Source organism: Microcebus murinus, chromosome 6, assembly GCF_040939455.1.
Source record: "Microcebus murinus isolate Inina chromosome 6, M.murinus_Inina_mat1.0, whole genome shotgun sequence".
NCBI lineage: Eukaryota > Metazoa > Chordata > Mammalia > Primates > Cheirogaleidae > Microcebus > Microcebus murinus.
In genome coordinates, this window is record NC_134109.1 from 13,417,735 (window position 1) to 13,430,581 (window position 12,847).

A 12,847-nucleotide genomic window follows, 5' to 3' on the forward strand; every position below is an offset into this window, starting at 1 on the left:
TTTTTAGTCGGTCAATTAATTTCTTTCTATTTTTGGTAGAGACGAGGTCTTGCTCAGGCTGGTTTCGAACTCCTGACCTCAAGCAATCTGTCCGCCTTGGCCTCCCAGAGTGCTAGGATTACAGGCATGAGCCACTGTGCCTGGCCTGGTCTTCATTTCTAAAGTTTCCCATGTCATGTAAAACTTTGATTATATAAATCTGTTATGTTTTTCTCCTGTTAACTTGTCTTTTGTTACAGAAGTGTCTCGCTTAAAATGAGGATAAAGGGATGATACCTTTTCCTCCCCTATAGTATAAAAAAAGTTAATATATCATAAACCAACTTGGGATTACTCAAGGAATCCAAGATTGGTTTAATATTAGAAATGTGATTCATGTAATTCATCATATTTTCAGATTAAAGGCAAAAAATCCCGCATCTTAAATGCAGAAAAAATAGTGTTTAACATCTATCAATAATAAAAATTCAATTAGTTTGAACTAGATCTTTATAAAGAACATCTAGCAAGGTAAAAAAAAAAAAATCTATCCCATATGTAATGGTGAAATGTGGAAATCATTCCCTTAGCAAGGCCAAAGCAATCCTATTATCACATTGTACCTGCCTATGTTGAGAAATAAGAAAAAGCAGGGGTGGGTATGGTGGCTCATGCCTGTAATCCCAGCACTTTGGGAGGCTGAGGCAGGAGGATCACTTGAGCCCAGGCGTTTGAGGCTACAGTGAGCTATGATGGTGCCACTGCACCCCAGCCTGAGTGACAGAGTGAGACCTTGTCTCAAAGAAAGAAAGAGCAAATAAAAATGGTAAAAATGTGTAAGTCTTGGGAAGGAAAAAAAAAACCTAATGTTGAGAAAACTCAACATTATCTACAGATAAATCATTAAAATGAGTAAGAGTTCAGGAAGATTTCTGGATACAAAATCAATATGTAAAAGTCAATTGCATTTCTATTTACCAGTAACAGTTAGAGAATTTAATTTTAAAAGATAACATCTATAATAGCATGAACAAGTATCAAATACCCAGGAGTAAATCTAACAAAACATGAAAGCTCTTTGTGGAGAACATGATAAAACTTTACTGAAAGGCATCAAAGAAGAGCTAATAAATGGAGAGACAACATGTTCGTGACAGAAAGACTCAGTGTCATAAATATATCAGCTCTCCCCAAATCGACATATCCATTCTAGGCAATTACAATCAAAATGCTAACAGGTTTTCAAAAAGGAGCTGAACGAACTGATTCCAAAATTTATATGGAAGAGTAAAGGGCCAAGAAATACCAAATCGCTTTTCAAAAAGAAAAACAAACAAGTGTGTGCTGGGGAAGGGAACCTGTCCTCTACCAGATATCAAGACTTATAAACGAATAGTAATAAATATTGGGTGAAAGAACACCTACAACTCTACAACAAAAAGCAAATGAACAGCCTAATTAAAAAATGGGCAAAGGACTTGACAGACCATTCTCCAAAGAAGCTATACAAATGGCCAATGCACACAGGAAAAGATGCTCAACATTCATGCTAATAATCATTACATGATGCTAATCATTACAGAAATGCAAATCAAAACCGCAATGAGATACCACACGACACAGATTAGGATGGCTATTAATAAAGACAAAACCAAAATTAAAAAATAAGGCCGGGCGAGGTGGCTCACGCCTGTAATCCTAGCTCTCTGGGAGGCCGAGGTGGGCGGATCGCTCCAGGTCAGGAGTTCAAAACCAGCCTGAGCAAGAGCGAGACCCCGTCTCTACTATACATAGAAAGAATTAATTGGCCAACTAATATATATAGAAAAAAATCAGCTGGGCATGGTGGTGCATGCCTGTAGTCCCAGCTACTCAGGAGGCTGAGGCAGCAGGATCGCTTGAGCCCAGGAGTTTGAGGTTGCTGTGAGCTAGGCTGACGCCACGGCACTCACTCTAGCCTGGGCAACAAAGTGAGACTCTGTCTCAAAAAAAAAAAGTATTGGCAAGGATATGGGAAATTGGAACCCCTGCACATTGCTGTCGTGAATGTAAAATGGTGTTGCTTATGTGAAAACAGTATGGTGGTTCCTCAAAATATTAAACATTGGACTACCACCATCCAGCTATTCCACTTCTAGGTACATACCCAAAAGAATGGAAAGCAGAGACTGGAACAGGTAGTTATATACCACTGTTCATTGTGGCATTGTGCACAATGGCCAAAAGGTGGAAGCAACTAGAATGTCCACTGATAGACGAATAGATAAATAAATTTAGTATATACATATAATGGAATACTATTTAAATTTTAAAAAAGAATGAAATTCTGATATATGCTACAATACAGTTGTACCTTGAAGACATTATAAGTGAACAAATCCAGACACAACAGGAAAAATTGTATGATTTTACTTATACGAGGTACTGAGAGTAGTCAAATTCATAGAGACAGAAGGTAGAACGGGGTTGCCAGGGGCTGGAGGAGGGGAGAGATGGCTACAGAGTTGCAGTTTGGGATGATTAAAAACAAAGTTCTGGAGATGGGCGGTGGTGATGGTTGCACAACAATATGGATATACTGAATGCCACTGAACTTTACACTTAAAATAGTTAAAATTGTAAATTTAATGCTATGCGTATTGTACTGCAATTAAAGAAAAAAGGTTGAGTGATGTTAGAACAGGTATAAACAAACATGTCAGGAGAGCCGGGTATATTGGTACTATCCAAAGTAGGATCCGTGCACCTGTGCCTTCTTTGAACTATTTGTCAAGGGCCCACAATGAGCACAGCGAGGAAGAGTAGGCATTTAGAAGCTTTGATAGCAAGCTGACAGAGTGAGTTTATGTCTGCTTTGTTATCATGAATCTAATAATAAAAAATTGGGGCCTTTATTTTGTGTCCTTTTTTATTTCATTTCCCTAGTAATTCATTTTAATTATATTTACAAACGTATTGGTCTGCAATGGATTTTGGGGAAAACTGGAGTTCAACGCAGAAAACTTGAGAGCTCAGGATAAAACCCCTATACTCATATATGGAAACTTGACTCCTAACAGAGAGGGCATTGCAGATAAGTGGGTAAAAAAGTAAAATTGGAAGCTAATTATCTTACAACCGTCACAAAAATCAAATCCAGGTAGATTAAATACTTAAGCTTGAAAGATTAAATACTTAAATATGAAGGACAAAATTAGAAACTTTTAGAAGATAATAGAAAAGAACATCTTTATGACCTCAAGTTGGAAAAGTTTTCTTAGACAAGATGAATTTGACATCAAAATTAAGAACTTCTGTTCAAAAGTCACCATAAGTAAAATGTAACAGCAATCCCAAACTGCAAGTAGATATCTGAATATATAAACCGATATGGAATCATTATCCAGAATATGTAAAAAACTTTTATGAATCAGTAAGAAAAAGACTGCTGGGCACAGTGGCAAGAGACTGTTCAACCACTGAGGTCAGTCCCAGGCCTATGCGCTTATGTCTACAAATCCTATAATGGCCTGCCAGAGTATGCAGTTTCCAGAAGGGACATCGTCTCTGATGCCACCCATGGAGGGCAAAGGACAAGGAAGAGCCTTTCAGAGAGCATGTCTAACACTGCTGGCTGCCAGCAAATCCACCTCTTTCGGTAGATACAGAGTGGCTCCTTGCCAAACCTGTTAGTAGCAGGTTGGATCAGTAACTGCAGTGTACTATTTCTCCTTCTCCCATTACTAAAGGCAAATTTTTTTTTATTGCAAGCATCTTATTTTTTCTCTACCATGAAATGCTGGAGGTGTGTAAATTTATCATTTAGCTCTTGGTTGACAGATTATTAACAGCAACATCCTCGGCTGGGTATGGTGGCTCACTCCTGTAATCCTAGCACTTTGGGAGGCCAAGGCAAGAGGATTCCTCAAGGTCAGGAGTTCGAAACCAGCCTGAGCAAGAGTGAGACCCCATCTCTACTAAAAAATAGAAAGAAATTAATTGACCAACTTAAAAAATATATATATACATATATATGTTTGTGTGTGTATATATATATATATATATACAAAAAAAAAAAAAAACTAGCTGGGCATGGTGGCGCATGCCTGTAGTCCCAGCTACTAGGGAGGCTGAGGCAGCAGGATTGCTTGAGCCCAGGAATTTGAGGTTGCTGTGAGCTAGGCTAACGCCACGACACTCACTCTAGCCTTGGTAACAAAGTGGGACTCTGTCTCAAAAAAAAAAAAAAAAAGCAACATCCTCACCTGACAAAGAAGAATGCACACGAACCAGCTTTGCTTATACGTGGGCAGCCTGTACCACGCTGGGATGTGCATTTCTGGAATTGTTTTCATGGAAAACGCCATGGTGGATGCCGGGCAGTCAAGGGGTAGAGTGTATTGGCCATCTGTTTCTTTCTGTCCTGCAGGCCGTTGAACTGTGGCCCCCAAAAAGAGAAGTCCAAGTCTTAATCCCTGCATGCCTGTGAATATGATCTTATGTGGAAAAAGAGTCTTTGCAGATGTGATTAAGTGAAGGATCTTGAGATGAGATCATCATGGATCACTAAATCCAGTGACAAATGTTCCTATAAGAAGAGAAGACACAGACAGAACAGGAGAAGCACTGAAGGGTCATACGGTGACAGAGGCAAAGATTGGAGTGATGCAATTATAGGCCAAGAAGTGCAAGGATTTCCTGGGGCCACAGCAGCTGGGAGAGGGAGGAAGGGTTATTCCCCAGAGACCCCAGGAGGGGTGCAGTGCTCCTGATGCATTGATTTGAGCTCTCCTCCTCCAGAACTGGGAGATAATACATTTCTATTGCTTTTACCACCAAGTTTGTGGGGATTTGCTGTGGCAGCCATAAGAAACTATTACATGACCAGAAATTTTAAGACTGTTTCTGCTGTCCCTGGTGGGGCCACTAGTCACTATCTCAGTCACTTGTGACAAATCAAAATAGCACATCCCCACTATACGATGTTTGGCTTGGGGATGGCCACATGGCCCAAACTAGGCAATCGGGGTTACCTGCTGAATTTGTACGGCTGTCAGGAGAGAAGAATTTCTTGCCTCTGAAGTTGCAGGATGGCAAGGACAATGTGAGCAGAGGCTGCCAGTAGTCATTTCTGTCACCCCATAGGAAGACTGGCCTGAGAAGAGAACCAACAGAGAAATGGGCCGAGACGGGGTAGAGGGGGTGTAAGAGGGAAAGACAGGTTTTGATGATGTCATCCCGACCCTACAAACAACCACACCTAGATAGATCTACCTCTGGGTTTTTCTGCCGGTAAATTCACCTTTTTTGCTTAAATCGGTTTGAGACAGAATCTCAGCCCTTCCCATGGGCAGATTCAGTAACAAATAAATTTCAAGTACAGCAGGTAAAAAAATCTAATCAGAACAATGAAGGTTTCTGTAAAACATGAAGACTCACTTCTGTTCAACCACAGAATCAGAGTGGGTGACAAACAACAGCTCTGTAACAGGACACTTTCCTTGGCCTGTGCCATGCCACCTTCCATCAACACTTTCTTCAAGCCTCAGCATACTCAGCTATGCTAAGAGGTTCCCAGAAAGTCTAATCTGTGAATTAACAAGCAGCTATGTGTTTTCTACCTCCAGCCTTAAGTCCTGTAGAACTGTCAAGCCCTCAGGCCAAATGCAAGAATGCAATGAATGAGAAGACCCCAGAGAGCAGAGAAGGGGTTGGGGAAGGGGGATGATGGTGTTTCTGTTCGCTTAGCTCCTTGGGAGTGAATTAGTAGGAGCAGCTGTTTCACCTGCACTTAGCTGGGTATGCAGCTTTTAAATGTCTGATTATTAAATCCAAATGATGCTCTGTTAAAAAATCAGAAACATCCTGAAGAATTGTTACAATGGACCTTAACTTGATGCATCAGGCTCTATAAGTGACAGTTAAAAGTTTCTGAAAAAATACAGTTCGTCCCTTTACCACGTCTACCAAGCACCTGTGTGTGTCAGGCGATGTGCTTAAGCACTGGAGCTGCTGACGGGGAAAGAGGCGAGAAAAACCGCGACGACAGCACCAGGAAGCTATGGTCTGAGAGGTGTCCATGAGCTGGGTGCTGGTGGACAACTGGAAATTAGCACCAGGAGGAAGGTTGAAGAAGGCACCATAGGTGAAAACTTGAGTGTCCACCGGTACACCTGGAGTAAAGATGGAGAGTAGGGCTGGGAAGATAGACAAGACATTGATTAGACGCCAGATGCAGTGGCTCATGCCTGTAATCCTAGCACTCCAGGAGGCCAAGGTGGGGGATCGCTTGAGCTCAAGAGTTCGAGACCAGCCTGAGCAAGAGCGAAACCCCATCTCTACTAAAATTAGAAAAATTAGTTGGTTATGGTGGCACACACCTGTAATCCCAGCTACTAAGGAGGCTGGGGCAGGAGGATCACTTGAGCCCAGGATTTTGAGGTTGCTGTGAGCAAGGCTAGTGCCACTGCACTCTAGCCTGGGTGACAGAGTGAGACTCTGTCTCAAAAAAAAAAAAAAAAGAAATTAATTGATTAGGAAGGGTCATGTGATTACACTGAAGGAGTAAGAGCTTCATCTGAGAGCTCTGGGAGCACTGAAGGGTGGAAGGACACCCTGAGCAGAGGCATTGGAGGGATAATCCCAGCAGTACTCAGGTGGAGGGTGAAAGTGGAGGAGGAGGTCCCTCAGGGACCCTATGTCATAGCTATGTGAGAAACAATCAAAGCTGTCCCCAGTGGTAGGAGAATGAAGGAAGGAGAGATTCAAGGAATTGGAAGGGGTAGACTCACCAGGCCATGATACCTGATTGAATGCAACAGGTGCAATGAGATGGAGGGATCCAAAATAATTAACGTTTCTTTTTTTCTGGCATGGGCAACTGGTTACCTGTACCATTCATGAAAACAAGGGTTAGAGAAAGAGACTGATGGGGAGTTTGGCATCAGATTGCTCAGTAGGAGGAGGCGGTGAGGCAGCTCCAAGCAGAGGTCCATGAGAGAGTGGACATTTAGCACGGATGTTAGGGGCAGATCTGCATGGGGGAGGGAGAGCTGGGAGCTGTCAGCTTGTAAGTGGCTGAGGACCCTGAGGGAGGCAGCAGAGGGCAAGAACGGCAGGGGGAAGGACACAGAGACCCAGGGGACATTTAGGGAGCAAGTGGAACAGGAGGTTTCTGTGGAGGAGATGGAAAAAAATGTCCAGCACAGCACGGTGGAAACCTAGAAAGAGTAGCGCTACAGCAAGAGGGAATCTCAAGGTGTGGGAGTGTGCCACAGTGTCAAAGTTCCAGAAAGACAAGGTCAGATCAGAAAAGAAAAGCATAGCTTGATTTGGGGTATGGCTGTCTCTAATGACTTTAGCCTGGCTAGTTTGGTCAGAGGAACAGAGTGGATCAGGGGATATGAGTGACAGGATAGGTCCAATTTCTGAAATAATTGTGTTTAGCAGGGGGCTGTTTGCCCTCCAACTCCTTCCCTCCTCTTCCCACAGGCAGGAACAGAAGGTGGAGGCGATGTTGAGCCAGCTGGGACTATGCAGAAGAGAGAGCAAAAAGATGGAAAGAACCTGGGTTCCTGAATGACCATGTGGAGCAGAGTTGTTTGCTGGTCCTGGACTGACCACCTACCTCTTAGCTATTATGTGAAAGAGAAATAATCTTCTACCCTTTTTGAGCAAGTGTATTTTGGGATCTTTCTGTTATAATTTAGCTTTTACTCTAACTAATATAGAGTGTTTCCCAAAGGCATAGATAATAATTTTAGTACTGATAGTGTTTATAGAAAACTTACTATGTACCAGGCATTGTTCTAAACACTTTACATGTATTAATACTATCTCAGTTAATCCACACAACACTCCCTAGATGAGAGCTGCTATCCCTATTTTACAAAAAAGAAAACACAGGAAGATTCAGTACTTTGCATAAAGAGTAATAGATATTGGGTGTCTAAATCTATAGTCAAACCCAAGTATTCTAGGGTATGAGATCAGACTCTCAGTAATTATGCTTTTCAAAGCATAACTTTTTACAATTCCATGCAGTCAAAAAGACATGGCTTAGCTTCCCAGAGAGCTGTTCCTGAATGCTAACCTCAAAATTACTGGAAGACTAAGGCTAGTCATTTAGGTTCTCTATAAGACAGTTTCCTCCAAGAGAACATGGGAGGGAGACTCAATCTACAGACCTCACAGAGCTTCTGGAAGGATAAAGCAAATTCAAGTATGCTGTAAGAAATGATTTGAAAGCTATAACATGTGGCATAAGTAAAATATTACCTTAAGGCAAGCTGGGAAATCCTTAAACCCAAAATAACAAAATGCACTTTATTTTTTTGTTTTTAATGTGAATACCATCTAGCAATTTGGCAGAGCTCCTGGAAAGGCTGTGAAATCTGTCAAGGAGGGGGGTACATTTGTTTTTGTGCATCTGTCATGCTTAACTGAAAAAGGGAGATATTAATTGAAATTAATTAAAAGAGCACATACCAGTGCACCTGGTGTGTGTACACACACACATACACACACACACACATGCACACACATGCACGCAGAGGCTCTCAAGAGAAGAGAACCATTATTATCAAGACAGGAGGAGCAGCAATCCGCAATGCCCATGAGAACCAGGAAGGTACAGAAGTCAGGGGTTGGGTCAAGGGGTGCAAATGCTCACAGTGCAAGAGAAGGGGAACTTTGGCAGACCGGAAACTCCAGCTTCAACTTGCTCTGCTGAAAAGTGAGCCCTGTGTTGCCAGACCTTTCACATTTATGCGTGAAATTTCCTAATTTTCCAAGAGTGCTCACATTTATAAATAGAACATGTCAGGGGCCACCAGTTGGCCGCCTGGGACCTAGCACTGCAGCTGGAAGTGACACCTGACCCTTTAAGAGGCTTCCTCATAATTGTGTGAAAGCCACAGTGTAGCTTTCTGCAGCTAACTCCACCCTGCCCTGTCTGCCCTGCCCCACTGCTCGCCAGCTTCCCCTTCTTTCTTCCCCAGCTTCACCCCACCCCTTCGGTGAAGCCAGCCTTCCCATTTCTTCCTACTCCCGGCCTCTCCTTCCCTTCCTTCTCGCTTGCACCAAGTTGCCTTGAAGGCATGAGCAGCTTCCCTCCCCTGCGTGCCAATCAATGCCAACCTTCCTTTTTCTGCCAACTTAATCTCAACTTGCTGCCCTCCTCCAGCCCGAGGATAACTTTTGCAATTTTGCATGGTTCTTATGAAGCACAGTGGATTCATGTTAGTTCTCGATCATCCGTAGCAAAGGAGGGCAGCAGGGAAGCAGAGAGAAGAGAGACCCTCAAAGTCACCTGGCTCTGCCTTTAGCACTGGGTGGCACACAGGTCTGAAGCACGCTGCTACAGTCACCTGTGCCCCATTGGTGTTGGTGCCCCAAATGGAGGTTGAGACACACTACCCTGTGGTCTGGAGAGAGCCTTGGAGAGCATTTACAGAGCTCTGCCTCCAATCCACGTGGGGTGACCAGCTTGGCCGCAGCCACACCTCCACCTTTCATCCCTCAAAGGCAGGGAGGGACCTTTGAGCCCTGTGGGTATGCAGGAAAGGCCAGCCAGCTGATATCCCAAGTGTGCTGCAGCCTGGGGTCCTAGGCCCTGTAGCATCACCTTGTCCCCAGCAAGCCTGTGGCTCAAAGGCTGATGGTTTCCCTTTCACTTTCTCTGCTTTCACCACGACCTTGGGCTTCTCAAGGGCAGTGACATGGACCAAAAGGCCCTCACAGGACGGGGGAGAGGAGGAGAAATGCTACCCACACGTGAGGGATTATGTCAGCCCTCAGGTGCTACCTGTCATGAACTGAGCCCCAACTTTTCAAAGAGAGGAACAGACGGGCCCCAGTGGGGAATTTCAGGGAATTTTCTGCCCTGCTAATTGGTTTTGCCCTGCCAGCACCCCCGAGGCAGGCTCTCGGCTCCTCTGGTGTGGCCGGGTGTGCGATGTCGCCTGGGGCAGAGGGAGGGGCTGTGCTGTGTTCCCTTCCCTCCTGACTTACTGTTTGTTTGGGACGTCTGGACTAGGGCTACACACAGATCTTCTCTTTGTTTCCACAGCCTTGCAGAATGTGTGCTTCGCTCAGAAAAGCATAAAGGTCCCCTTTCTTCTGCCTGCCCGCGCCACCCAGCGTTGTTCTGCAGGGCTCGGTCTGCAAGCCTGGGCCAGCCCCAGGCGCTGACTGTGGCAGCTCTCTGCTCCCTTGGCCAGTGCTCACGCTCACGTGGCCCCTGCAGCAGCCGCGTGGCCTCCTCGGCAGGCAGCCTGAGCCAGTTCTTAAAGGTGCAGAGCTCCTGGTGGCTGGCTAGACCCTGCAAGCCGGCTTCTCCCTGCAGGAGGTAGCCTGCCCTCCCTGGGAGGACTTAGCTGACATCACCTGGGTAATTCTGAAAAATCCTGATGCCTGGGTCACAGCCCCAGCAGTTCCTATGTAATTGATCTAGGGATACAGCCTGGGCACCAAGGATTTTCTAAATCCCTCAAGTGATTCTAAAGTGCAGCCAGTCTTGGCAATCATCCTGTATGCTGCTCAGACTTCCGTGGGCACTGGAATCGCTCTGGGATCCTGTGAAAATGCGGATTCCCTTCCAGAAGTGCTGGAGTCAGAGAGATTCTGCATTTCTAACAAGCTCCCACGTTATGCAGCTGCTGGTCCGTGGGCCACACTGTGAATAGCAGGGGGGTGTTTCAAGCTTAGATTTGCATCCTGCCACCCACTTACAGGCCTTGGTAAGTTTCTCGCTAGGCCTCAGTTTCCTCCTCTCTCATCTTGGTAGGTTGTTCTGAGGATTAACCGAGATGGTAAGTGCGAAGCACTAGAACAGTACCCAGCACTCAGTGCTCAAAACATTTTAGCCATTGCATGATTTTCTGCAGGATGCCTCCTTCAAGGGGAAAACAGGTTCTGCTTTCTTCGGATCTTTCTCCTACTTCCCTCTGGACCCAGTCCAGTTGACCCTCGAACAATATGAGGGTTAAGGGCACTGACCCCCGCACCGTTGAAAATCCATGTATGACTTTTGTCTCCCCCAAAACTTCACTACTATTATAATAGTCTACTGTTGACCAGCCTTACTGATAACAGTTAACATGTACTTGTATGTTGTATGTACTACTTACTGTATTCTTACGATGAAATAAGCTAGAGAAACAGAAATGTTATTAAGAAAATCACAAGGAAGAGAAAACATATTTACTGGTCATTAAGTGGAAGTGGATGATCATAAAGGTCTTCACCTTCCTCATCTTCATGTTGAGTAGGCTGAGGAGGAGGAAGAGCAGGGGTTGGCCTTGCTGTCTTAGGCGTGGCAGAGGTGGGAGAAAACTCGTGTACGAGCGGAACTGTGCAGTTCAACCCCATGCTGTTCTAGGATCGACTGTATTATGCCCCAAAACCATATGAGGCCCTTCATGAAACAGTGCCTGGCGGCGGCCCCTGGGCTCCACCTTCCCAGCCTCCAAAACACATGCCACTCACCTGAGCCCATCGCAGGTACTTCCTTTCAGCTCCAAGCCTTTGCATGTCCCTTCCCAGACCTAGTTATTCTTCCCACCTTCTTCCTCCACCTGGCCTACCTTCTTTTCCCTTCCCTTAGGACTTGGCACAGGTGTGACTTCCTCTGGGCGTCTTTCCTGGCTCCCAAGGCCACGTGAGGTGCCCCTGTGTGTTCCCAACAGCACTCCACGCCTCTCTCCCCGAAGCTCTTACCCTTAGGCATTGTCAGTGTCGGCTTACTTGTCTGTCTGTCTGTTTGCCTCCACTGGCTGTAAGTCCAGGGTGAGCACAGCCTGCCCTTGCTCACCACCGAGTTATCAGCTGACTCCTAGTCAGTGTGCAGGAATGAGTGAGTGAATGAATGAATGAATGAATGGGTTTATGTAAAAGGTCTCTTTTATTATAGAGTCAGAAAGCCCTAGGTCGTGCAGCCTCACCCGTGCAGGGTGCTGGCTGGACCCTACGGCCTGGCTCTGCAAAGGCCCACAGTGACCACCACCGCCCAGCCCACATGTTCTCCAGCCCTAGCTTGCCTGCAGAGCCCTCAGGTCTAAGTTGCTCTGGGTGGTGTCATGTTTCCAGAGAATTAAATATAGTAACTCAAAAGGTAGTTATCAACTTGGTGCAAGGTCACAAAGGAGGAAGATCCCACCTATTATGTTAAACATTATTAGACAAGAGCCAACTGACAGAAGCAATTCCAGTGTTCATCAGCAGATGAGGGGACAGACAACACGTGGTATATACATTGTGTGGGAATACTATCCAGCCATCAAAAGGAACGAACTTCTGATACATGCTACAACATGGATGAAACTTAAAGACAGCCATAGTTTGCACATGTTTGCGTCCACCCAAAATTCATATGTCGAGCCCTCTCGATGGGACGGGTGCCCTCCTATAACAAGGCACAGAGAGCTTGTCCCTTCCACCATGTGAGAACACAGCAAGAAGCTGCCATCTATGAACCAGAAAGTGAGCCCTCACCAGACATTGACCCTACCAGCACCTTGATCTTGGACTTCCCCGTCTCCAGAACAGTGAGAAATAAATGTCTGTTGTTTATAAGCTGCCCTGTGCATGGTGTTTTGTTACAGCAGCACGAATGAACTAAGACAAAGACATGAAGCTAAGCGAAATAAGCCAGATGCAAAAGGACAAATATTGTGCAATTCCACTTATAATGCAGGGGGTACAGTAGGCAAATTCATAGAGACAAAAAGTGGAATAGTGGTTACCGAGGGCTGGAGGGAGGAGAATGGGGAGTTATTGCTTGATGGGTACAGAGTTTCTATTTAAGATGATGAAAAACTTCTGGAAATAGGTAGCGGTGATGGTTGCACAACATTGTGAATGTATTTAATGTCACTGAATCATACACTTA

General features: G+C 45.0%; 1 protein-coding gene across 2 annotated transcripts in view; it reads right to left on the reverse strand.

Moving 5' to 3' along the window:
* DGLUCY (D-glutamate cyclase) overlaps positions 1–10,178 on the reverse strand; it is a 76,098-nt gene extending 65,920 nt beyond the window's left edge. For both annotated transcript variants that reach the window (XM_076003774.1, XM_012773944.3), the window contains exon 1: positions 9,970–10,178. The gene's annotated coding sequence lies outside the window, so the exon portion shown is untranslated. The remainder of the gene's footprint in view (positions 1–9,969) is intronic.
* Between the last annotated feature and the right edge of the window lie 2,669 nt (positions 10,179–12,847).